Source organism: Aegilops tauschii, chromosome 6 (assembly GCF_002575655.3).
Source record: "Aegilops tauschii subsp. strangulata cultivar AL8/78 chromosome 6, Aet v6.0, whole genome shotgun sequence".
Taxonomy (NCBI): domain Eukaryota; kingdom Viridiplantae; phylum Streptophyta; class Magnoliopsida; order Poales; family Poaceae; genus Aegilops; species Aegilops tauschii.
Window position 1 is genome coordinate 36,022,278 of NC_053040.3, and position 26,402 is coordinate 36,048,679.

Sequence of the window (26,402 nt, forward strand, 5' to 3'; positions counted from 1 at the left end):
TGCATACCATGATGTCTCTTATCGAATTACACTATCGTTTATGGGTTAGGCATTAGAGACAACCGCATTCACTTTAAATAGGGCACCACGCAATTCCATTGAGACGACACCGTATGAACTATGGTTTAGAGAAACCTAAGCTGTCATTTCTTAAAAGTTTGGGGCTGCGACGCTTATGTGGAAAAGTTTCAGGCTGATAAGCTCGAACCCAAAGCGGATAAATGCATCTTCATAGAATACCCAAAACAGTCGGGTATACCTCCTATTTCAGATCTGGAAGCAAAAGTGATTGTTTCTAGAAACGGGTCCTTTCTCGAGGAAAAGTTTCTCTCGAAAGAATTGAGTGGGAGGATGGTGGAGACTTGATGAGGTTATTGAACCGTCACTTCAACTACAATGTAGCAGGGCACAAGAAGTTGTTCCTGTGACACCTACACCAATTGATGTGGAAGCTTATGATAGTGATCATGAAACTTCGGATCAAGTCACTACCAAACCTCGTAGGACGACAAGGATGCATACTACTTCAGAGTGGTACGTAATCCTGTCTTGGAAGTCATGTTGCTAGACAACAATGAACCTACGAGCTATGGAGAAACGATGGTGGGCCCAGATTCCGACGAATGGCTCGAGGCCATAAAATCCGAGAGAGGATCCATGTATAAAAACAAAGTATAGACTTTGGAAGAACTACTTGATGGTCGTAAGGCTGTTGGGTGCAGATGGATTTTAAAAGGAAGACGGACAATGATGGTAAGTGTCACCATTAAGAAAGCTCGACTTGTTGTTAAGATGTTTTCCGACAAGTTCAAGGAGTTGACTACGATGAGATTTTCTCACTCGTAGCGACGCTAAGAGTCCGTTGGAATTATATTAGCAGTTACTGCATTATTGACAAAATCTTGTAGATAGGATGTCAAAAACATTGTTTCCTGGATGATTTTCTTGAGGAAAGGTTGTATGTGATACAACCAGAAGGTTTTGTCAATCCTGAAAGATGCTAACAAGTATGCAAAGCTCCAGCAATCCTTCTAAGGACTAGAGTAAGCATCTCGGAGTTGGAATGTACGCTTTGATGAGATGATCAAAGATTTTGGGTTTATACAAAGTTTATGGGAAACTTGTATTTCCAAAGAAGTGAGTGGGAGCACTATAGAATTTTTGATGAATATATGTTGTTAACATATTGTTGATCAGAAATGATGTAGAATTTCTGGAAAGCATACAGGGTTATTTGAAAAGTTTTTTTCAATGGAAAACCTGGATTAAGCTACTTGAACATTGAGCATCAAGATCTATAAGGATAGATCAAAAATGCTTAATAGTACTTTCAAATGAACACATACCGTGACAAGATTTTGAAGGAGTTCAAAATAGATCAGCAAAGCAGGAGTTCTTGGCTGTGTTACAAGGTGTGAGTATTGAGTAAGACTCAAGACCTGACCACGACAGAAGAGAGAGAAAGGACGAAGGTCGTCCCCTATGCTTTAGACGTAGGCTCTACAGTATGCTATGCTGTGTACCACACCTGAAGTGTGCCTTGCCATGAACTAGTCAAGGGGTACAAGAGTGATCCAGGAATGGATCACATGACAGCGGTCGAACTTATCCTTAGTAACTAGTGGACTAAGGAATTTTCTCGATTATGGAGGTGGTAAAAGAGTTCGTCGTAAAGGGTTACGTCGATGCAAACTTTGACACTAATCCGGATGACTCTGAGTAGTAAACCGGATTCGTATAGTAGAGCAGTTATTTGGAATAGCTCCAAGTAGCGCGTGGTAGGTACATCTACAAGATGACATAGAGATTTGTAAAGCACACACGGATCTGAAAGGTCCAGACTCATTAACTAAAACCTCTCTCGTAAGCATGACATGATCAAACCCTAGAACTCATTGAGTGTTAATCACATGGTGATGTGAACTAGATTATTGACTCAAGTAAACTCTTGGGTATTAGTCACATGGCGATGTGAACTTTGAGTGTTAATCACATGGTGATGTGAACTTGATTATTGACTCTAGTGCAAGTGGGAGACTGTTGGAAATATGCCCTAGAGGCAATAATAAAATGGTTATTATTATATTTCCTTGTTCATGATAATTGTCTATTGTTCATGCTATAATTGTATTAACTGGAAACCGTAATACATGTGTGAATACATAGACCACAACATGTCCCTAGTAAGCCTCTAGTTGACTAGCTCGTTGATCAATAGATGGTTATGGTTTCCTGACCATGGACATTGGATGTCGTTGATAACGGGATCACATCATTAGGAGAATGATGTGATGGACAAGACCCAATCCTAAGCATAGCACAAGATCGTGTAGTTCGTTTGCTAGAGCTTTTCTAATGTCAAGTATCATTTCCTTAGACCATGAGATTGTGCAACTCCCGGATACCGTAGGAATGCTTTGGGTGTACCAAACGTCACAACGTAACTGGGTGGCTATAAAGGTGCACTACAGGTATCTCCCAAAGTGTCTGTTGGGTTGGCACGAATCGAGACTGGGATTTGTCACTCCGTATGACGGAGAGGTATCTCTGGGCCCACTCGGTAATGCATCATCATAATGAGCTCAATGTGACCAAGTGGTTGGTCACGGGATCATGCATTACGGTACGAGTAAAGTGACTTGTCGGTAACGAGATTGAACACGGTATTGGGATACCGACGATCGAATCTTGGGCAAGTAACATACCGATTGACAAAGGGAATTGAATACGGGATTGATTGAATCCCCGACATCGTGGTTCATCCGATGAGATCATCGTGGAACATGTGGGAGCCAATATGGGTATCCAGATCCCGCTATTGGTTATTGGCCGGAGAGGTGTCTCGGTCATGTCTGCATGATTCCCGAACCCGTAGGGTCTACACACTTAAGGTTCGGTGACGCTAGGGTTGTAGAGATATTAGTATGCGGTAACCCGAAAGTTGTTCGGAGTCCCGGATGAGATCCCGGACGTCACGAGGAGTTCTGGAATGGTCCGGAGGTAAAGATTTATATATGGGAAGTCTTGTTTTGGTCGTCGGAAAAGTTTCGCGCATTATAGGTATTGTACCGGGAGTGCCGAAAGGGGTCCGGGGGTCCACCTGCCCCGGGGGGCCACATGGGCCGTAGGGGGTGTGCGCCTTGGACTATATGGGCCAAGGGCACCAGCCCCAAGAGGCCCATGCGCCAAGAGATAAGGGAAAGGGAGAGTCCTAAAGGGGGAAGGCACCTCCTAGGTGCCTTGGGGAGGATGGACTCCAACCTGGCCGCACCCTTCCTTGGAGGAAGGGCCAAGGCTGCGCCCCCCTCTCCCTTGCCCCTATATATATGTGGGGAAGGGGAGGGCAGCAATACCCTAAGCCCTAGTGCCTCCCTCTCCCTCCCGTGACATCTCCCTCCTCCCGCAGCGCTTGGCGAAGCCCTGTTGGAATCCCGCTACTTCCACCACCACGCCGTCGTGCTGCTGGATCTCCATCAACCTCTCCTCCCCCCTTGCTGGATCAAGAAGGAGGAGATGTCGCTGCCCCGTACGTGTGTTGAACGCGGAGGTGCCGTCCGTTCGGCGCTAGGATCATCGGTGATTTGGATCACGACGAGTACGACTCCATCAACCCTGTTCTCTTGAACGCTTCCGCTCGCGATCTACAAGGGTATGTAGATGCACTCCTCTCTCTCGTTGCTAGATGACTCCATAGATTGATCTTGGTGATGCGTAGAAAATTTTGAATTTCTGCTACGTTCCCCAACAGTAAGCAGTCGCCTCCTCTCCCTTCCTCTCACCCCCACCCTGCATCTCTGAACTCACCACGCCGTCTCCTTCCCTACACCGCGTGCGTTTCAGTTTTCCTCTTGGCCATTGCAATCTGTACTGTTGATTTCAATCCAAAATAAAAGAACAAGCAGTGCAGATTTGGTTCCTTTTCTTTTCTTGCCAGAGCTTATATTTGTAATTTATACAGTTTTTATATTTCCAAAAGGGAGATGCAATCAACGATGGCAGGGTAGTCAGTTTTTACGGGTCACGTTTGAGTGGTCGAACGACTCACAGGGCATCACCAGCAACATTCCGAGTTCTTCCTCAAGACGCCCACCCTCGACGGCGTTCTCGCAACAAGAGTTCTCGCGTGTGTTTCAGTTTGCCTCTGGCGTTCTCGCGACAATCTGTACTAGCTGCCATCTGTATTGATTTCAGTTTAAAAAAAAGACGATCTGTATTGATTTTGATTTGTTTCCTTTTCTTGGCGGATGCACGACCTGTTTCCTATGTATGTATAGGTACGCTTACTATGTTTTCAAAGTTGGCTGGCACAGAGCAAAGTCATCAACCAATGCCATCTTCCAGTCATTCTTTGTTTATCTGAATCACTCACTGTAATTTGTAGTACTTGGAAATTTACTTGTGGCAGTCTGAAGCTTTATTTTAGTAATATACTTGGAGAATTCCAAATTGATTTTGAGAGCAGACCATGTTGATAAACTATAGCACTTCGTCTTGTCGTTCCTACTCAGACCCCCCTGCTGACCTGCTTCCTTTACTAATCTAATCAGGGATTGAAGGTTGTCAACAAAGAAAGGAAGAAATAATGAAAGATCCATTTCTCCATGGAAGGAGGAAGGGACATCTTGATCGCAAGTGACTGACTGGAAGCAACCGAGGGAGGTAAGATGCATGCATATTCAACTTGCTGGTTTTCCAAGTTTTTGTTTAATCAACTTGTGGGTCGACACGGCCGGCGTTGCTGGATGGCATGGCATGTCACGCCCGCGCCTGCAAGTCCTGTGTGTAGCAATGGCGCAACTTAGTGGATCCTTTTAATTTAGGATCTATTCTCGTACTCTCTGAATATTGTTTCCATAAGCTCCATTTTATCTTCAGTTACCTCAACTTGTACAATGTTAAGTGAGTTATCAAAACGGTGAATTACTGTATTTTGTACAATGTTGGTTAACACTTAACTTGACTATTCTTCATTTTGAAACATTAGCCGGCAACCTCTCCGACATGCTGATCATGACCACCTCCCCAACCAGATGCTGTTGGTAAGCTCTCTCTTCTCCCCCTCCATCTATTTGCTAAGCACACATGTATGCAAGATGGAAATCCATCTATTTAACTCGATTTTGCTGAAAAATGTTTCTTTTTATCCTGTTGGATGTGTAGGCAGTAGAGGAAGTATGGATGTTAATTTTGTTTCACTCAATAAAATCCTTGTGTGTGCTAATTATGCATTGGCAGTAGGCAGTAGACTTAGCCATTTGTCGAGATGAGGACCCTACGGCACAGCGAGCCGCACTAGACGGTGGCGCAATGCATGAGGTACAGAACTTAAACTCCTTCATCGTCACATCAATCACAACGTTTATGTCACTAAATAGTTAATTTCTTAGGAATAGAGCATGTCTCCTTGGGCTAAACTGTAACAAAGTTCAGAATATTGAAGTTTAGATGATTAACCTTAACTTTCATTTATCAAAGATCTGCACACTTTGTTTTGGATCCACATACCTAGGCTCGTCTAATGTGATCGGATCTGGCCAGATTCCTTTTGATGCATCACCTGTTACTCTTTTCGGTGAATTATGGTAGTAGTAATCTTGATTAGCTAGTTGCATGTGTGTTGTTAGCAGGATTAGCGTGGCCGTAGCTTAGGTCAAGCATGTACCTTATGTTTTGTCTCATGTAAAAAGCTTAGGACTGTGTTTACTGAGTTCTTCTGACAGGGAACTATGCATCCTGAATGGCATAGACTCTTGGCTTCATGAAATGACCCATGTCTATGATTCAAGGTATCTTAGATCTTCGATGTCGGATGCAAATAATTGCTCAATTTCACTTCTCTGCAATGTTCATTCTCACATATTTCTATCATTCTGTGCAGGGATAAAGCAAAGAAAAAGAAGAAAAGATTACTAGAAGATTAGTTTTAGAATTTTCTTTTATTTCCTTCTAATTTTTCTTTTATTGGATACTTGTAAAGACATTGTAATATTCTTACTATAATAAAAATTATGATTCTATTTCATTTTTTGTTTTTAAATTATTTTTCCTTATAGGTTGTTTTCCGTAAATTTGGATTTTTTTGTTTTCCAAATACATTACTAGTGGCGCATTTCAGCCCTTATTAGTGGCGCACCTTCCTTTATTACTAGTGGCGCACCTATAAGGCTATTAGTGGCGCACCTAGAGGGAATACCAGTGGAGCACCTAAGGGTTAGTAGTGGCGCACCAAAGGTGCGCCATTAGTATCTGGTATACTAATGGCGCACCAGGGGTGCGCCATTAGTATTAATTACTAGTGGCGTGGTACTAGTGGCGCACCAGTAGTGCTCCATTAGTAGGCAAAACTGGTGTGCCACTAGTAGGCCTTTTCCTAGTAGTGTTCGTTGCATATATGGTGGCCCTCTTTTTTTTTTGAATATTTACTGTGAGGCAAGGCCCCACAGCCCTTTATTAGATAAAGCACCACTATACAAGTAAAATACAAACTATACAAGGAAGGAAAACAAAAGGGAAAAGAGTCTACCTATTTGCTAACTAACTGTACTTGCTTTACAACAAAGAAGCAATCCAAGCCAAAAGCTTTGGCTTGTTACAGTCCTTCACCCTCTGAGCAAGCAAAGAAATATCATGGATGAATTTACACTTCCAAGCACTGAAAGTAGCTCTCTCAGCTCTGAAGATTCTGCCATTTCGCGAAATCCAAATATTCCATACTGCTGTTAGCATAACTTCAACGAAGAAAGGGTGTGTGAAGCTGGACCTGGCGTGCAGGATACATTGCAGAATATCAGAGCCTCCAGACCAATCAATACCCAAATAGTTCCAGACTCTACAGCTGAAGGTGCAGTTAAAAAATAGATGTATTCTATCCTCATACGCCAGCTCACTGCAGGTGAGGCAAAGATTGTCATCCTGGTTTGAGCGCCAGTGTCTCCTAACCAGCATATCCTTGGTGTTAAGTCTGTCAAAGAATAAAAGCCAGCCGAACACCTTGATCTTCATGGTGCACTTACTCTGCCAAAGCCATTTGCAAGATTGTATTGTAGGTAAGTGTGAGTGCATGATCATGTAAAAACTTTTCGCAGTGTACCCTCCTGATTGACCAGGCCATATCCAAACATCAGGTAAGGTGGGGTATCTGTCTAACTGCATGATCCAACTTTCCAGTATGTGCAACTCAGCACCAGCCTTATGAGAAAGGGGCAAATAAAACATAGAGAAAAGATCCTGGGATTGAAGAAATTCCCGCACAGAGATCCTGTCATTATTGACAAAAGAAAACAACCTTGGCAATCTCCAACATAGGGGTCTAGCAGAGCCCCCAATGTGCCAAGAATTAGTCCAGAACAGAGCAGAATCACCCATGTTGATATGTACTGAGGCAATAGCAGTGTAAGCCTCATGCAGCTTCAGAACATCTCTCCACCAGAAAGATCCAGCATTAGCTGTTGCCTGTGGAACCCCATGATCATAGTAGCTATTCCATATGCATGAGGTTCACCCAAGGAACATCAACCTTGTTATAGAATTTGTGAAGATGCTTGAGAAGTAGTTCTTTGTTCTGGATGTTCAGATTAATAATACCCAAACCACCCTTATCTCTTGGCCTGCAAACTAGCTCCCAAGCAGCCAGAGACTGTTTTGGAACATCACTATTACCCCTCCAAAGGCATTGCCTGGAGATTCCGTCTAGTTGCTTAATGATCCCGGCTGGGATATTGAGGCTACACAGAAAGTATATTGGCAGAGAGGTCAGGACAGAGGTGAGAAGCTGCAAACGAGAGCCTTGATTCAGCATAGAAGAGCTTGCAGTTAACCTCCTTTCAAGACTGTCAACTAAGGGCATGAGGTCAATGATCCTTGGCCTTGTAGTTCCCAAAGGCAATCCAAGATAAGTAAATGGAAGCTGGCCAATTTTACAACCAAGAATAGCAGCAAGTCTGTCAGCCTCCTCATTAGGCATATTCAGTGGGATCATTGAGGATTTAGCAAAGTTGACCTTTAAACCAGTGGATTGTTGAAATGTAAGCAACATATTCTTGAGGGCAACAAGCTCATCATCCTTAGCTGCAAGAAATAGGATCGTGTCATCCGCATATTGAATGATGGGAAAATCCCTGTCATGGGTCTGAAGAGGCAAAGAGAGTGTGCCAGACACCAGCATTTGATTGACCACATATTGCAACAGATCTGCTGCGATGACGAACAACAGAGGCGAGAGTGGATCGCCCTGCCTGACGCCACACTTACACAAGAATTGCTTTCCAGGAATGCCATTTAACAGTACAGACGAAGAACCTGTAGACAACAGCTGTTTAATCCAAAGAATCCATTTGGCATCAAACCCTTTATGCTGCAACATTTGAAGAATAACCTCATGCTCAACAGTGTCAAAGGCCTTAGCAAAGTCCAACTTAAGGATTATAATTGGATGCTTGGATTGTTTACATTGATGAATATACTCAAAACTCCAGGCCAGACAATCCTGAATCGACCTACCCTTAAGGAATCCATACTGATTTTTGTGGATGCACTTAAGGATCACCCTCTGCAATCTGTTGGCCAACAATTTTGTTAGGAATTTAAGACAAGTGTTGGTGAGGGAGATTGGCCGGAAATCATCGGGCCCTTCTGGTGAAATGATCTTGGGTATGAGCATAATGAGGGAGGAATTGATATTTTCCAACGAAAGCTTCCCCTCATAAAAATACCGAATCATCCTCAAGAAGTCCTCCTCAATTATAGGCCAACAGCGCTTGACGAACATCCCATTAAAGCCATCTGGACCAGGTGCCCTATCCACCGGCAAATCCTTCAAAACTTTGTTTATTTCCTCATCAGAAAATGGCAAGGATAGCTCCACCATTCCCGGGATGGGTTGGATTAAATGATTCAAATCAAAGCCCATAGAGATCCCTTGGGCCTGGCCCATCCTAGATTTGAACGAGGCCCAAAGGATTCCCGCCATCTGAGCATGATCAGTCACTGGATCAAGCATGGAACTGGTTTTCAGACTGGAGATGGAGTTTCTCCTCATACGCTCAGAGGCCATGGCATGAAATTTTTTTGAATTCTCCTCGCCAACCTTGATGTACCTAATAGTGCACCTCTGTTTCCAATATATATAGTGAAGTTTTAACAGATGTTCATAGTGAAACTTCACAAGTTTCCGGAAGTTGAATTCCGGCCGTGTTAAAGGTCGTACTTCCTCCAACTGATCAAAGTGCAGAATCACCTTTGAACAATCAACAGTAAGCTTTTTGATGTACGATAGCTTTTTGCTCCAAATTTTCAAATCATACCACAGTCGCTTAAATTTCCTTGTGATAACCGCAGAAGAAGAAAGATCAGAGAAGACAGGTGCATTCCAGGACTTGGAGACACAATCCATGAACCCCGACATATCCAACCAGAAATTTTCAAACCGAAAAATGTTGGCCGCAGGAATGGTAGTGTCAATGGACACCACAGAAGGCACGTGATCAGAGGTAGTTCTGGCTAGTGGAGTAACCACAATGTTTGGGTAGTGTGAAATCCAATCAGCAGTAGTAAAGAACCAATCAAGTTGCTCAAGCAGGGGGTTTTGCTGCATGTTAGACCAGGTAAAGCTACGGCCCTTCAAAGGCAACTCCAAGAGTCCAAGGTGACCAATTATTTCGTTGAATAGGAAGATATCGTTGGTATCACCACCCGGGAGGTTTCGGTTCTCCAAAGATCTGATGAAATTAAAGTCCCCCAACAAGAGCCAATTTTCATCGGGAGGGATTTCTAGGTGATAAAGCCAACTAACGAAATCGTCCCTAGGCTGACCCTCACATGGCCCATAGACAGAGGTTAGGGTCCATTTTTCAGAATTCTGCAACGATTGGAAGGAGACGACAACACCAAACCTCTGAATATCCACAAGCTGGCCATGAAAGATTGAGGAATTCCAAACAGCGAGAATCCCGCCAGAGGCTCCAACAGAAGGTGAGAACGCGAATTGATCAAACCGCCTAGGGCAGAAGGATCTAATCATACGAATATCAAAGCTCTCACATTTAGTTTCTTGCAGACAAAGAACAGAACATCTGCTCTCCTCAATCTTGGCACGTAGATCACGCTGCCGAGCCTCAGAATTGAGCCCATGCACATTCCAACAGAACACATTCCAGTTTCGAAAATAGCAATTATCCATAAAAAAACAGCGCAGGGGTATAGTTGCAGATCCAGCTGCTTAACAGCATGGACATAAGCGGAACATAAGTGGCAGTAATAGTAACCAAGTATTGCAGACAGTCACTCAAAACAAAAAACGGACACAAAAGCAAAAGCGCCCAACTCTCCATGAAGCTTCGTGGGCCGTCAAGCATCATGTGAACCATCGCCTTCTGCAGCAGGACGGGGAGAAGCCATAAGCTTCTCAACCGATAACTCAGACGGATCAATGCCCAAAGCCACTCCAATGGCCTGCAACGTCGGAATAGGCGTCGGAGGTGGGAGAGGGAGCATGCCGGGCTCACCATCAAGATGAAGCTTCTTGGACTTCGGGCGACGCTGGGGGGCAGACCTCGGAGGGATGGCAGAGACTGGCTTCATGCCCGTCCTCTTGGCAGAACTGCGCATCATCCTTCTAGTGGAGAAGTCCAGAACTGGCTGCACAAGCGTGGTAGAGCGCCTGGAGCGTGCAGACTGACGTGGTCGCTTGCCCAGCGGAGATGGAGTGACCGAAGAAAACTGAAAATCCTCTTGAGAGACCAGGGAGGGAGAAGGTGGAACCTGGTAATTGGAGCACGAGAGATCATCAGGTGCCAACTCCTCAATGACCACCGAAGAGCTGAGTCCAGGAACGGAGTCACCTTGCTTGGAAGATAGGAGCTGATACTTCTCTTGCAGATCGGCAGACCCAAATTTGACTTGTAGCAACGTCGCAGAAAAACTAGGCGGACAAGCTGGTATATCCCTGATGAAGAATTCTGGCAACAAAGACTTGAATGATCTCTCCCAGATCATGGCTGGCGGCAAAACTGGCCCATAAAAAACCCGGACCATACCAAGATGAATCGGCTCCAGCTGCACTATCGGTGGGGCTTGTAGAGGCTGCTGGACCTCAGCCATATCCTCATCATCAGAAGAATCCACAGATGGGTTCAAGATCATAGAGTTCTGGTCCTGGACAGGTTGAACCTCCTCATGCTGCTGCTGATGATCAGGCTGAATCTGCTCCTCCCACGGGCCCCATCCTGCTGCCTGCTGCACATTATCAGCCCATCCCGCCACCTCATTCTGTCCTTGATGAGTGCCCAGAGGAACGGCATTCCATCCCAGAGCAAGGTATGGAGGCATTGCCCAAAACGGTTGCGGCACCTGAACTCCAGGCAACGGGTGGGGATTCCCATTGAGAGGCCAGTCTTTTCTCTTGCCAGTCTTTCATCTACCTCCTTTCTTTCTTTGAGGAATGATTTTCTCTTGCTTGGAACTACAAGAAAACAATTTTCTTGCTTGAGAGACACATTTACCAAGTAACATAAATTTGTTGTTGGAGAGGCTTTTTCCAAGGTTCTTATCTTTGCTCATTTGCCTTTTGCAATTTGGTGCATATGTGGTGGCCCTCTTTTTCGAGACCAGTCTTTCATCTACCTCCTTTCTTTCTTTGAGGAATGATTTTTCTCTTGCTTGGAACTACAGGAAAACAATTTTCTTGCTTGAGAGACACATTTACCAAGTAACATAAATTTGTTGTTACCCGCAAAAAAGCATAAATTTTTTGTGTTTAGGGGAGAAAGGGTTGGAGATACACACGTACACTCACAAACAGAGAAAAGACACACACACACACACATTAGATTAAGGAAACATAATTGATAAATAAAAAGTAGGTGGAGGAGGAGGGGATGGAGATTGAGGTGGAGGTGGAGGGCGGCAGAGGATTTCAGATGGCGTCAGTGCTGGTGAAGCACGTCGCCGCGAGGGCCAAATCGCTACAGAGCTGGCGGACGTAGTCTCAACGTCGCCATCCTCATAGTCCCTAAGGTGGTTGTGGAGGACCGTACCATCGCATAAATTGATCACCGACTAGCGTGAGGTCGCCGCCAACCATTGCCTACCAACACGAGGTGCGAGACAGAGGAGATGCTTCGCGACCTCAGTGACCCGAAGACAATGGTGGCGACGACAACCACCACCTGATGGGGAGTATGCATGTCGGCACCCACGACCACGAGGCCTTTGGGTCCAATGTCATCGACATCTCCTCCTCCAAAGAGTAGTACAATAGTTTATCTAGCTAATCTTGTACAAATTCTAGTAGTTGTGGTACTAATGAATAGATGTAGCACTAATGAATGAAATCTACCTATTTGTATAATTAAGCACTGCAATCTATCTAGGTCGAAATTTTTGTGTGGGTGATTTGTGTGTGTGTGTGTGGGGGGGGGGACTGGGAGGAGATGTAGAGGTTTGGAGCACTAACCTTACTCATTGAGATCACAGCCGTAGCAAGTCGGCGAGCACACACAACACGACAACTGCTTGAGGGTTTGCATCGCAAGGGATCTGAGATGTAGGGGTGACCAAGAGTGGGATGAATGAGGGAAATAGATATAAGTGAAGTGATCGCCCACATAGTGAAGGAAATATGCCCTAGAGGCAATACTAAAGTTGTTATTTATATTTCCTTGTATCAAGATAAATGTTTATTATTCATGCTAGAATTGTATTAACTGGAAACTTAGTACATGTGTGAATACATAGACAAAACAGAGTGTCCCTAGTATGCCTCTACTTGACTAGCTCGTTAATCAAAGATGGTTAAGTTTCCTGACCATAGACATGTCCTGTCATTTGATGAATGGGATCACATCATTAGAGAATGACGTGATGGACAAGACCCATCCGTTATCTTAGCATTATGATCGTTTAGTTTTATTGCTATTGCTTTCTTCATGACTTATACATATTCCTCTGACTATGAGATTATGCAACTCCCGAATACCGGAGGAACACCTTGTGTGCTATCAAACGTCACAAACGTAACTGGGTGATTATAAAGATGCTCTACATGTGTCTCCGAAGGTGTTTGTTGGGTTGGCATAGATCGAGATTAGGATTTGTCACTCCGAGTATTGGAGAGGTATCTCTGGGCCCTCTCGATAATGCACATCATGATAAGACTTGCAAGCAATGTGACTAATAAGTTAGTTGCGGGATGATGCATTACGGAACGAGTAACGAGACTTGCCGGTAACGAGATTGAACTAGGTATATATAAGGATACCGACGATCGGATATCAGGCAAGTAACATACTGATGACAAAGGGAATGACGTATGTTGTCATTGTGGTTTGACCAATAAATATCTTCATAGAATATGTAGGAACCAATATGAGCATCCAGGTTCCGCTATTGGTTATTGACCGTAGATGTGTCTTAGTCATGTCTACATAGTTCTCGAACTCGTAGGGTCCGCACGCTTAACGTTCGATGATGATTTGTATTATGAGTTATGTGTTTTGGTGACCGAAGATTATTCGGAGTCTCTGATGAGATCACGAACATGATGAGGAGTCTCAAAATAGTCGAGAGGTAAAGATTGATATATTGTAAGGTAGTATTCGGACACCGGAAGGGTTCCGGAGTGTATCGGGTACATACCGAAGTACTGGCGGGGTTACCGGAACCCCTCGGGGAAAGATATGGGCCATAGGAGGGAGGCTAACCAGCCCACAAGGGGCTGGTGCACCCCCACAAGGGAGGAGGCTGAATTGGACTAGGGAAGGGGGCGCCACCCCCTTTCCTTCTCCTACTCCCTCTCCTTCCCCTTTTCCCCCTCCGGTAGAAAGAAAAAAAGGGTGGGCCGAATCTGTTGGGGAACGCAGTAATTTCAAAAAATTTCCTACACACACGCAAGATCCATCTAGGTGATGCATAGCAACGAACAGGGAGAGTGTGTCCACGTACCCTCGTAGACCGAAAGCGGAAGCGTTCAGTAACGCGGTTGATGTAGTCGAACGTCTTCGCGATCCAACCGATCCAAGTACCGAACGCACGACACCTCCGCGATCTGCACACGTTCAGCTCGGTGACGTCCCTCGAACTCTTGATCCAGCTGAGGCCGAGGGAGAGTTCCGTCAGCACAACGGCATGGTGACGGTGTTGATGAAGTTACCGACGCAGGGCTTCGCCTAAGCACTACAACGATATGACCAAGGTGGAAATCTGTGGAGGGGGGCACCGCACACGGCTAAGATCAACTTTGATGTGTTCTTGGGTGCCACCCTCCCCACGTATATAAAGGAGCGGGGGGGGGGGGGGGGGGGGGAGGCCGGCCGGCCCTCATAGGCGCGCCAAGGGGGGGAGGAAACCTCCTCCTAGTAGGAGTAGGACTCCCCCCTTTCCTAGTCCTACTAGGAGAAAAGGAAGGAGGGGGAAAGAGAAGGAAGGAGGGGGCGCCACCCCTCCCCCTAGTCCAATTCCAACTAGGCCCATGGGGGGGGGGGGCGCACGGCCAGCCCTTGGCAGCTCCTCTCTCTTCCCTAGGCCCAATAAGGCCCATTACTTCTCCGGTGGTTCCAATAACCCTTCCGGCACTCCGATATTTATCCGGTGACCCCCGAAACTATTCCGGTGTCCGAATATAGTCATCCAATATATCAATCTTTATGTCTCGACCATTTCGAGACTCCTCATCATGTTCATGATCACATCTGGGACTCCGAACTACATTTGGTACATCAAAACACATAAACTCATAATATCGATCGTCATCGAATGTTAAGCGTGCGGACCCTACGGGTTCAAGAACTATGTAGACATGATGGAGACTCACTTCTGGTCAATAACCAATAGCGGAACCTGGATGCTCACATTGGTTCCTACATATTCTACGAAGATGTTTATCGGTCAAACCGCATAACAACATACGTTGTTCCCTGTGTCATCGGTATGTTACTTGCCCGAGATTCGATCGTCGGTATCTCAATACCTAGTTCAGTCTCGTTACCGGCAAGTCTCTTTACTCGTTCCGTAATGCATCGTCCCGTAACTAACTCATTAGTCACATTGCTTGCAAGGCTTATAGTGATGTGCATTACCGAGAGGGCCCAGAGATACCTCTCCGACAATCGGAGTGACAAATCCTAATCTCGATCTATGCATCTTTATAATCACCCAGTTACGTTGTGATGTTTGATAGCACACTAAGTGTTCCTCCGGTATTCGGGAGTTGCATAATCTCATAGTCATAGGAACATGTATAGGTCATGAAGAAAGCAATAGCAACAAACTAAACGATCATCGTGCTAAGCTAACGGATGGGTCATGTCAATCACATCATTCTCTAATGATGTGATCCCGTTAATCAAATGACAACTCATGTCTATGGCTAGGAAACTTAACCAGCTTTGATCAACGAGCTAGTCAAGTAGAGGCATACTAGTGACACTCTGTTTGTCTATGTATTCACACATGTACTAAGTTTCCGGTTAATACAATTCTAGCATGAATAATAAACATTTATCATGATATAAGGAAATATAAATAACAACTTTATTATTGCCTCTAGGGCATATTTCCTTCAGTCTCCCACTTGCACTAGAGTCAATAATCTAGTTCACATTGCCATGTGATTTAACACCAATAGTCACATCGTCATGTGATTTAACACTCTATAGTTCACATCGCCATGTGACCAATACCCAAAGAGTTTACTAGAGTCAATAATCTAGTTCACATCGCCATGTGATTAACACCCAAAGAGTACTAAGGTGTGATCATGTTTTGCTTGTGAGAGAAGTTTAGTCAACGGGTCTGCCACATTCAGATCCGTATGTATTTTGCAAATTTCTATGTCTACAATGCTCTGCATGGAGCTACTCTAGCTAATTGCTCTCCCACTTTCAATATGTATCCAGATTGAGACTTAGAGTCATCCGGATCGGTGTCAAAACTTGCATGGACGTAACCTTTTACGACGAACTTTTTGTCACCTCCAGAACTGAGAAGCATATCCTTATTCTACTAAGGATAGTTTTGACCGATGTCCAGTGATCCACTCCTGGATCACTATTGTACCCTCTTGCCAAACTCATGGTGAGGTACACAATAGGTCTGGTACATAGCATAGCATACTTCATAGAACCTATGACTGAGGCATAGGGAATGACTTTTCATTCTCTTTCTATTTTCTGCCGTGGTCGGGTTTTGAGTCTTTACTCAACTTCATACCTTGAAACACAGGCAAGAACTCCTTCTTTGACAGTTCCATTTTGAACTACTTCAAAATCTTGTCAAGGTATGTAGTTATTGAAAAACATTATCAAGCGTCTTGTTCTATCTTTATAGATCTTGATGCTCAATATGTAAGCAGCTTCACCGAGGTCTTCTTTGAAAAAACTCCTTTCAAACACTCCTTTATGCTTTCCAAAAAATTCTACATTATTTCCGATCAACAATATGTCATTCACATAAACTTATCAGAAATTTTGTAGTGCTCCCACTCACTTTCTTGTAAATACAGGCTTCACCGCAAGTCTGTATAAAACTATATGCTTTGATTAACTTATCAAAGCGTATATTCCAACTCCGAGATGGTTGCACTAGTCCATAGATGGATCGCTGGAGCTTGCATACTTTGCTAGCACCTTTAGGATATACAACTCTTCTTTAAGAAATCCATTAAGGAATGCAGTTTTGACATCCATTTGCCAGATTTCATAAAATGTGGCAATTTGCTAACATTATTCGGATAGACTTAAGCATCGCTGCGAGTGAGAAAATCTCATCGTAGTGAACACCTTGAACTTTGTCAAAAACCTTTTTTGACAAGTCTAGCTTTGTAGATAGTAACACTACTATCAGCGTCCGTCTTCCTCTTGAAGATCCATTTATTTTCTATGGCTTGCCGATCATTGGGCAAGTCAATCAAAGTCCATACTTTGTTCTCATACATGGATCTCATCTCAGATTTCATGGCCTCAAGCCATTTTGCGGAATCTGGGCTCATCATCGCTTCCTCATAGTTCGTAGGTTCGTCATGGTCAAGTAACATGACCTCGAGAACAGGATTACCGTACCACTCTGGTGCAGATCTCACTCTGGTTTACCTACGAGGTTCGGTAGTAACTTGATCTGAAGTTACATGATCATCATCATTAGCTTCCTCACTAATTGGTGTAGTAGTCACAGGAACAGATTTCTGCGATGAACTACTTTCCTATAAGGGAGCAGGTACAGTTACCTCATCAAGTTCTACTTTCCTCCCACTCACTTCTTTCGAGAGAAACTCCTTCTCTAGAAAGGATCCATTCTTAGCAACGAATATCTTGCCTTCGAATATGTGATAGAAGGTGTACCCAACAGTTTCTTTTGGGTATCCTATGAAGACGCACTTCTCCTATTTGGGTTTGAGCTTATCAGGCTGAAACATTTTCGCATAAGCATCGCAACCCCAAACTTTAAGAAACGACAGCTTAGGTTTCTTGCACTACAAAAAAAAGACACTTCCGTGATGATACGTGTTTGTCACAGTAGGTCACGTTTTCTGTCATGCATGTACATCCATGACGATTTTATGACAGAATCAAGATAGTCATACCTGCGCTGTCGTAGAAGTGTTCCATGACATTACAAAATTATCATTACGGAAGTGTCCACTTCCATGACGATAAATCGCACGTCATAGAAGTGCTTTCGTCAAGGGTGACTGACACGTGGCATCGACCGTAACGGCTCGCCGTCAAGCTATCGGGTCCAGTTTTGGATCCGATAACTCATTAATAGCCCGAACCAATGGGGATTTCTACGTGTAAAATTCTCATTAGCCGACGGAACCACGTGTCAGCTCCTCGTTGGGATAGATGTCATCCACTCATTGGACAGTAGGCGCCTATGAGACGTCAACACGTGGCACGGCCCAATAGAGGCCCATTCCAGTGAAAAGGCCGGCCCAGCTAAAGGCCCACCATGTTTTTTAGACACTAGTGGGCTGGCCCGTTAACAGCCTGCCATGTTTTGGGTCAAATTGAGGCCAATATCAGATCAGGCCCGTTCACAGCCTGCCGAGTTTTGGGCCAAATTACGGCCCATATCAGATAAGGCCCGTTAACAGGCCACTGTACCTTTGGGCCCATTCTAAGACAGGATTGTATTTCAGCCTATTAAGTGCCCATTTACCAGTTCGGCCCGATAATAGTTTCGGCCTGTTAGCGGCCCGTGGACCATCTGGGACGTTGTCGGCCCGGTTTAACTTTAGGCCATTTAACGGCCCACGTAGAAATTGGGCTATTTCTTGTCTGAAGTAACTTTAGGCCTCTTAATGGCCCGTAGTCTTCGTGGATAAATTTTAGCCCAACTGGCCTATCGGCCTGTTAATGGCCCGTGTAACAGTTGGGCCTAATTACAACCCGTGTTGAATCCGGCCTGCTTACAACCCATCTGATAATGGCCCGTGACACTTTTGGGCCTATGGCCCGCGTGGATACCAGCCTGCTTAAAGCCCATAATTTTATTGGGCCAAACATGCCCAAGATATATTTTGGCCTGTTAACTGCTCGTCCTATTTGGGCCCAACATGGGCCTTAGGCAGTTTCAGCCTGTATTGGCCCGTGAATTTTTCGGCTCAATGCTAGCCCAATCTAGGTTTTAGCCTGTTAACAGCCCATGGTATTCTTTGGCCTAGCTGGCCAGAACTTTACTCGGCCTATTAAAGGCAGGAAACTACTATAGGTTTAGGCCTGCTAATGGCCCAAGATGATTATAGGCCCACATTTGGTCCATATGAGTAACGGGCCAGCCTGAAGACAGACAACACTGAGATCGACTGAACCTTCGGCCTAAATTACAGCATACCGACCAAAGAATAAACCTAGACTATACTATAAAGAAATTACGGCATATTACATCCACTGGGAATCAAAGTTCGCTACCGGTGATAATAAAGCGCAACATGACCGCAGATTACATACACTGGGCATCAAAGGTCGCCACCAGTGCATATAAACGCGCCGACAAAAGAATATACAAAACTCAGAGCACTTCAGAAGGCACTAGGCCTGGCAAGGTCGGGCCCCGCAAGCAGCCGAACAAGCTGATGAGACCTCAGTTGTGTCAACGATAGATGCTTCATCCCTAGCTGTATGGCACCATAGTGCGCACGGCAGTCCCCTGTCATCTTCATTATATCTTTGACTTCAAGTCGGAGTTGAGCTGAAGCAAGCCTTTCTGCTTTAAGTTGAGACTGAAGAAGTCAAACTGATTGAGGCAGCGACTGCACAGAGGTTGTCTCACACCTGCTGGTGAGTAGCTTCAACTCGCTGTCTTCATCAAGACAGGACCTTGGGGTCATCTCGCTGTCCTCAAGATGGTTTGGCTCACTATCTTCCCTAAAGTTCTGCCTGGCATGAGAGATACGACTCTGAAAGAGAAATAAGGAGACATGTAACAAGTTTCACAATTATATAAGCAATAAATGGATCTGTTCTGCATAAGGAACATGTTTTTACAACTACAATTTTAAACTGGTAGTTGTTGCAAACATCCAATCAGATGTAAACAGCAAAGTAAACAGCAACAGAGGAAATGATGCCTATCCAAATCTATACTAGAACAAAGTTTGAAGGCTTGAGAAGGATGAACTTACATTACATGTTAACACGGGCTGGGCAAAGCCCTTCTCCATGTTTATGGAAGGATAATTCAATAAATTCCCCAAAGAAAATTCTTTATAAGCGTTGCCTTTATTCTACATTTTGCAAAGAGTAAATATAGATCAAATAATATTGGAAGAAATAGAGGATAATGAAGCTCAGGTGCAGACTGATGATACATAATCAAATAGCAATTAATTAAGTACAGTGTTACAAGGCAAAAGGTACTGACAAGAGGAATGCAGACATCAACGTGTGCAGTGGCATTGGCTTTATTCAACATTTTGGTAAGAGTAAATGTAGATATGATAATTTGGAGAAAGTGGAGGGCAGGGCAGATAAGATGCAGAGTAATGCTAGACAATCAACTATCTCTCGATGCAAGTACAGTAATACCACCGTCGTCCATTATTACTTGTCGCTCAAATGGATGTATCTAGCAATATTAAGTTCTAAATACATCCAATTGATCAACAATTAATTCGATATAGAGGGAGTACATGACAACAGGTACTTACATGAGCAATCCAAAACTTCATAACCATTGTGTTAATTCTACATTTAGCTAAGAGTAAGTATAGATCTTATAATTTCAAGCAAAGGGAGGATAAAGAAGCGAACATTTACAGTTGATGCTACATAATCAAACAGCAATGAGTGTAAGTATGCTGACAAAGGGCAAGAGGTACTGACAAGAGCAATGTAGAGCCCAGTATTGTCGTGAGATCCTATGATCCTTTGAGCAAGGAGATTCATCTGAAATTAGTTTTCATACAAGAGAGAAGGTAAGGCACATGCAGAAATTTAGGAGTTCAAATTTTGAATTGATATCATAGACAGTACCTAACGATGGGCTCTCAGCAGTTCTAATAGGGGTTTGGCCACTGGAGTAGGGGTAAAGTGTGGTACAGTTGGGCCTGTGTTTTCTGTGGCTGCTGATCTATCTGGTTTAACAGGTATCACTACCTTTTCCAAATACCTAGTTTGTACTCCTTGAGGAATGCACTCTCCCTCTTCCTTTTGGACATCTATTACGAAAGAACAACATTTGACTGGAACAACATAGTATGATGACACATGGAATAGGTACAGAAAATGGATAGGTATGGCATATACTCATATATGATGCTTAAACTAAGCAGATGGTGTAACAAAGTAGAAGTAATGCAAGAGGTTAGATGCAAAATATGTGCGACCAATACATCCTTGCCAAGTTAGAGCAAGCACCTTGATAGGTGAATAAGATAGGCCATCCTCCACCATGCAAAGTTTGTTAGCCAGTGGATTGTTCCGCAATATTCATCTCGTGCGCCCTGATACGTCCATTTTGCATCATGCTTTTATATCGACATTTATTGCATTATGGGTTGTTATTACACGTTATGTCACAATACTTATGCCTTTTCTCTCTTATTTTACAAGGTTTACATGAAGAGGGAGAATGCCGGCAGCTGGAATTCTGGGCTGGAAAAGGAGCAAATATTAGAGACCTATTCCGCATAGCTCCAAAAGTCCTGAAACTTCACGGAGGCATTTTTTGGAATTAATAAAAAATACTGGCGAAAGAATCAACCAGAGGGGGGCCACCCACCATCCACGAGGGTGGGGGGCGCGCCCTACCCCCTGTGCGCGCCCCCTGCCTCGTGGGCCCCCTGGCAGGCCTCCGGTGGCCATCTTCTGCTATGTGAAGTCTTTTACCATGGAAAAAACCAGAAGCAAGCTTTCGGGACGAAACACCGCCGCCACGAGGCGGAACCTTGGCGGAACCAATCTAGGGCTCCGGCGGAGATGTTCTGCCGGGGAAACATCCCTCCGGGAGGGGGAAATCATCGCCATCGTCATCACCATCGATCCTCTCAGTGTGAGGGGGTCAATCTCCATCAACATCTTCACCAGCACCTGAAGGAAATATGCCCTAGAGGCAATAATAAAGTTATTATTTATTTCCTTATATCATGATAAATTTTTATTATTCATGCTAGAATTGTATTAACCGGAAACATGATACATGTGTGAATACATAGACAAACAGAGTGTCACTAGTATGCCTCTACTTGACTAGCTCATTGATCAAAGATGGTTATGTTTCCTAGCCATAGACATGAGTTGTCATTTGATTAACGGGATCATATCATTAGGAGAATGATGTGATTGACTTGAACCATTCCGTTAGCTTACCACCCGAGCGTTTAGTATGTTGCTATTGCTTTCTTCATGACTTATACATGTTTCTATGACTATGAGATTATGCAACTCCCGTTTACCGGAGGAACACTTTGTGTGCTACCAAATGTCACAACGTAACTGGGTGATTATAAAGGTGCTCTACAGGTGTCTCCAAAGGTACTTGTTGGGTTGGCGTATTTCGAGATTAGGATTTGTCACTCCGATTGTCGGAGAGGTATCTCTGGGCCCACTCGGTAATGCACATCACTATAAGCCTTGCAAGCATTGTGACTAATGAGTTAGTTGCAGGATGATGTATTACGAAACGAGTAAAGAGACTTGCCGGTAACGAGATTGAACTAGGTATCGAGATACCGACGATCGAATCTCGGGCAAGTAACATACCGATGACAGAGGGAACAACGTATGTTGTTATGCGGTCTGACCGATAAAGATCTTCGTAGAATATTAGGAACCAATATGAGCATCCAGGTTCCGCTATTGGTTATTGACCGGAGAGGTGTCTCGGTCATGTCTACATAGTTCTTGAACCCATAGGGTCCGCACGCTTAATGTTACGATGACAGTTATATTATGAGTTTATATGTTTTGATGTACCGAAGGTTGTTCGGAGTCCCGGATGTGATCACGGACATGACGAGGAGTCTCGAAATGGTCGAGACATAAAGATTGATATATTGGAAGCCTATGTTTGGACATCGGAAGTGTTCCGGGTGAAATCGGGATTTTTCCGGAGTACCGGGAGGTTACCGGAACCCCCCGGTAACTTAATGGGAAGGGCCGCACCCCCCTTCCCCCCCAGTCCGAATAGGACAAGGAGAGGGGGGCGGCGCCCCCCTTCCTTCCTCCCCTCCACCTCTTCCCCTCTTCCACTCCTAGTCCAACATGGAAAGGGGGGGGGAGTCCTACTCCCGGTAGGATTAGGACTCCTCCTGGCGCGCCACACCTCCTAGGCCGGCGGCCTCCCCCTTGCACCTTTATATACGGGGGCAGGGGGGCACCTCTCCACACACAATTGATATACGATATTTTAGCCGTGTGCGGTGCCCCCCTCCACCATATTACACCTCGATAATGTCGTAGTGGAGCTTAGGCGAAGCCCTGCTTTGGTAGAACATCATCATCGTCACCACGCCGTCGTGCTGACGAAACTCCCCCTCAACACTTGGCTGGATCGGAGTTCGAGGGACGTCATCGAGCTGAATGTGTGCTGAACTCGGAGGTGCCATGCGTTCGGTACTTGATCGGTCGGATCGTGGAGACGTACGACTACATCAACCGCGTTGTGTTAACGCTTCCGCTTACGGTCTACGAGGGTACGTGGACAACACTCTCCCCTCTCGTTGCTATGCATCACCATGATCCTGCGTGTGCGTAGGAATTTTTTTGAAATTACTACGTTCCCCAACAGTGGTATCAGAGCCTGGTTTTATGCGTTGATGCTATGCACGAGTAGAACACAAGTGAGTTGTGGGCGATATAAGTCATACTGCTTACCAGCATGTCATACTTTGGTTCAGCAGTATTGTGAGATGAAGCGGCCCGCACCGACATTACGCATACGCTTACGCGAGACTGGTTTGACCGTCGCGAGCACTCGTTGCTTAAAGGTGACTGGCGGGTGTCTGTCTCTCTCACTTTAGTTGAACCGAGTGTGGCTACGCCCGGTCCTTGCAAAGGTTAAAACCGCACCAACTTGACAAACTATCGTTGTGGTTTTGATGCGTAGGTAAGAACGGTTCTTGCTAAGCCCGTAGCAGCCACATAAAACTTGCAACAACAAAGTAGAGGACGTCTAACTTGTTTTTGCAGGGCATGTTGTGATGTGATATGGTCAAGACATGATGCTATATTTTATTGCATGAGATGATCATGTTTTGTAACCGAGTTATCGGCAACTGGCAGGAGCCATATGGTTGTCGCTTTATTGTATGCAATGTGCAATCGCCATGTAATTGTTTTACTTTATCACTAAGCGATAGCGATAGTCGTAAAAGCAATAAGTTGGCGAGACGACAACGATACTACGATGGAGATCAAGGTGTCGCGCCGGTGACGATGGTGATCATGACGGTGCTTCGGAGATGGAGATCACAAGCACAAGATGATGATGGCCATATCATATCACTTATATTGATTGCATGTGATGTTTATCTTTTATGCATCTTATCTTGCTTTGATTGACGGTAGCATTATAAGATGATCTCTCACTAAAATTTCAAGATAAAAGTGTTCTCCCTAAGTATGCACCGTTGCAAAAGTTCTTCGTGCTGAGACACCACGTGATGATCGGGTGTGATAGGCTCTACGTTCAAATACAACGGGTGCAAAACAGTTGCACACGCGGAATACTCAAGTTAAACTTGACGAGCCTAGCATATGCAGATATGGCCTCGGAACACGGAGACCGAAAGGTCGAGCGTGAATCATATAGTAGATATGATCAACATAGTGATGTTCACCATTGAAACTACTCCATCTCACGTGATGATCGGACATGTTTAGTTGATATGGATCACGTGATCACTTAGAGGATTAGAGGGATGTCTATCTAAGTGGGAGTTCTTAAGTAAAATGATTAATTGAACTTGAATTTATCATGAACTTAGTCCTGATAGTATTTTGCAAATTATGTTGTAGATCAATAGCTCGCGTTGTTGCTTCCCTGTGTTTATTTTTGATATGTTCCTAGAGAAAAATTATGTTGGAAGATGTTAGTAGCAAAGTTGCGGATTGGATCCGTGATCTGAGGATTATCCTCATTGCTGCACAGAAGAATTATGTCCTTGATGCACCGCTAGGTGACAGACCTATTGCAGGAGCAGATGCAGACGTTATGAACGTTTGGCTAGCTCAATATGATGACTACTTGATAGTTTAGTGCACCATGCTTAATGGCTTAGAATCGGGACTTCAAAGACGTTTTGAACGTCATGGACCATATGAGATGTTCCAGGAGTTGAAGTTAATATTTCAAGCAAATACCCGAGTTGAGAGATATGAAGTCTCCAACAAGTTCTATAGCTAAAAGATGGAGGAGAATAGCTCAAGCAGTGAGCATGTGCTCAGATTGTCTGGGTACTACAATCGCTTGAATCAAGTGGGAGTTAATCTTCCAGATAAAATAGTGATTGACAGAATTCTCTAGTCACCATCACCAAGTTAGTAGAACTTCGTGATGAACTATAGTATGCAAGGGATGACGAAAGTAATTCCCGAGCTCTTCGTGATGCTGAAATCGACGAAGGTAGAAATCAAGAAAAACGTCAAGTGTTGATGGTTGACGAGACCACTAGTTTCAAGAAAAGGGCAAAGGGAAGAAGGGGAACTTCAAGAAGAACGGCAAGCAAGTTGCTGCTCAAGTGAAGAAGCCTAAGTTTGGTCCTAAGCCTGAGACTAAGTGCTTCTACTGCAAAGGGACTGGTCACTGGAAGCGGAACTACCCCAACTATTTGGTGGATAAGAAGGATGGAAAAGTGAACAAAGGTATATTGGATATACATGTTATTGATGTGTACTTTACTAGTGTTTATAGCAACCCCTCGGTATTTGATACTGGTTCAGTTGCTAAGAGTAGTAACTCGAAACGGGAGTTGCAGAATAAACAGAGACTAGTAAAAGGTGAGGTGACGATGTGTGTTGGAAGTAGTTCCAAGATTGATATGATCATCATCGCACACTCCCTATACTTTCGGGATTAGTGTTGAAACTAAATAAGTGTTATTTGGTGTTTGCGCTAAGCATGAATATGATTTGATCATGTTTGTTGCCATACGGTTATTCATTTAAATTAGAGAATAATTGTTGTTCTGTTTACATGAATAAAACCTTCTATGGTCATACACCCAATAAAATGGTTTGTTTGATCTCGATCGTAGTGATACACATATTCATAATAATGAAGCCAAAAGATGCAAAAGTTAATAATGATAGTGCAACTTATTTGTGGCACTGCCGTTTAGGTCATGTCGGTGTAAAGCGCATGAAGAAACTCCTTACTGATGGACTTTTGGAATCACTTGATTATGAATCACTTGGTACTTGCGAACCGTGTCTCATGGGCAAGATGACTAAAACACCGTTCTCCGGAACTATGGAGAGAGCAACAGATTTGTTGGAAATCATACATACAGATGTATGTGGTCCGATGAATATTGAGGCTCGTAGCAGGTATCATTATTTTCTGACCTTCACAGATGATTTGAGCAGATATGGGTATATCTACTTAATGAAACAGAAGTCTGAAATAGTTGAAAAGTTCATATAATTTTAGAGTGAAGTGGAAAATCATCGTAACAAGAAAAATAAAGTTTCTATGATCTGATCGTGGAAAAGAGTATTTGAGTTACGAGTTTGGCCTTCAGTTAAAACAATGTGAAATAGTTTCACTACTCACGCCACCTGGAACACCACAGTGTAATGGTGTGTCCGAACATCGTAACCATACTTTATTAGATATGGTGCGATATATGATGTCTCTTACCTATCTACCACTATTGTTTTGGGGTTATGCATTAGAGACAGCTGCATTCACGTTAAATAGGGTACCATCTAAATCCGTTGAGACGACATCTTATGAACTGTGGTTTGGCA

At 44.1% G+C, this 26,402-nt stretch overlaps 1 long non-coding RNA gene across 1 annotated transcript; it reads left to right on the forward strand.

Annotated features, from left to right (window-relative positions):
- Positions 1 to 3,762: 3,762 nt before the first annotated feature.
- Positions 3,763 to 6,022, forward strand: LOC141025514 (uncharacterized). The gene is made up of 2 exons (XR_012187080.1): positions 3,763 to 4,659; positions 4,985 to 6,022. It is a non-coding gene; the product is annotated as an uncharacterized lncRNA (long non-coding RNA).
- The last annotated feature ends 20,380 nt before the right edge of the window (positions 6,023 to 26,402 follow it).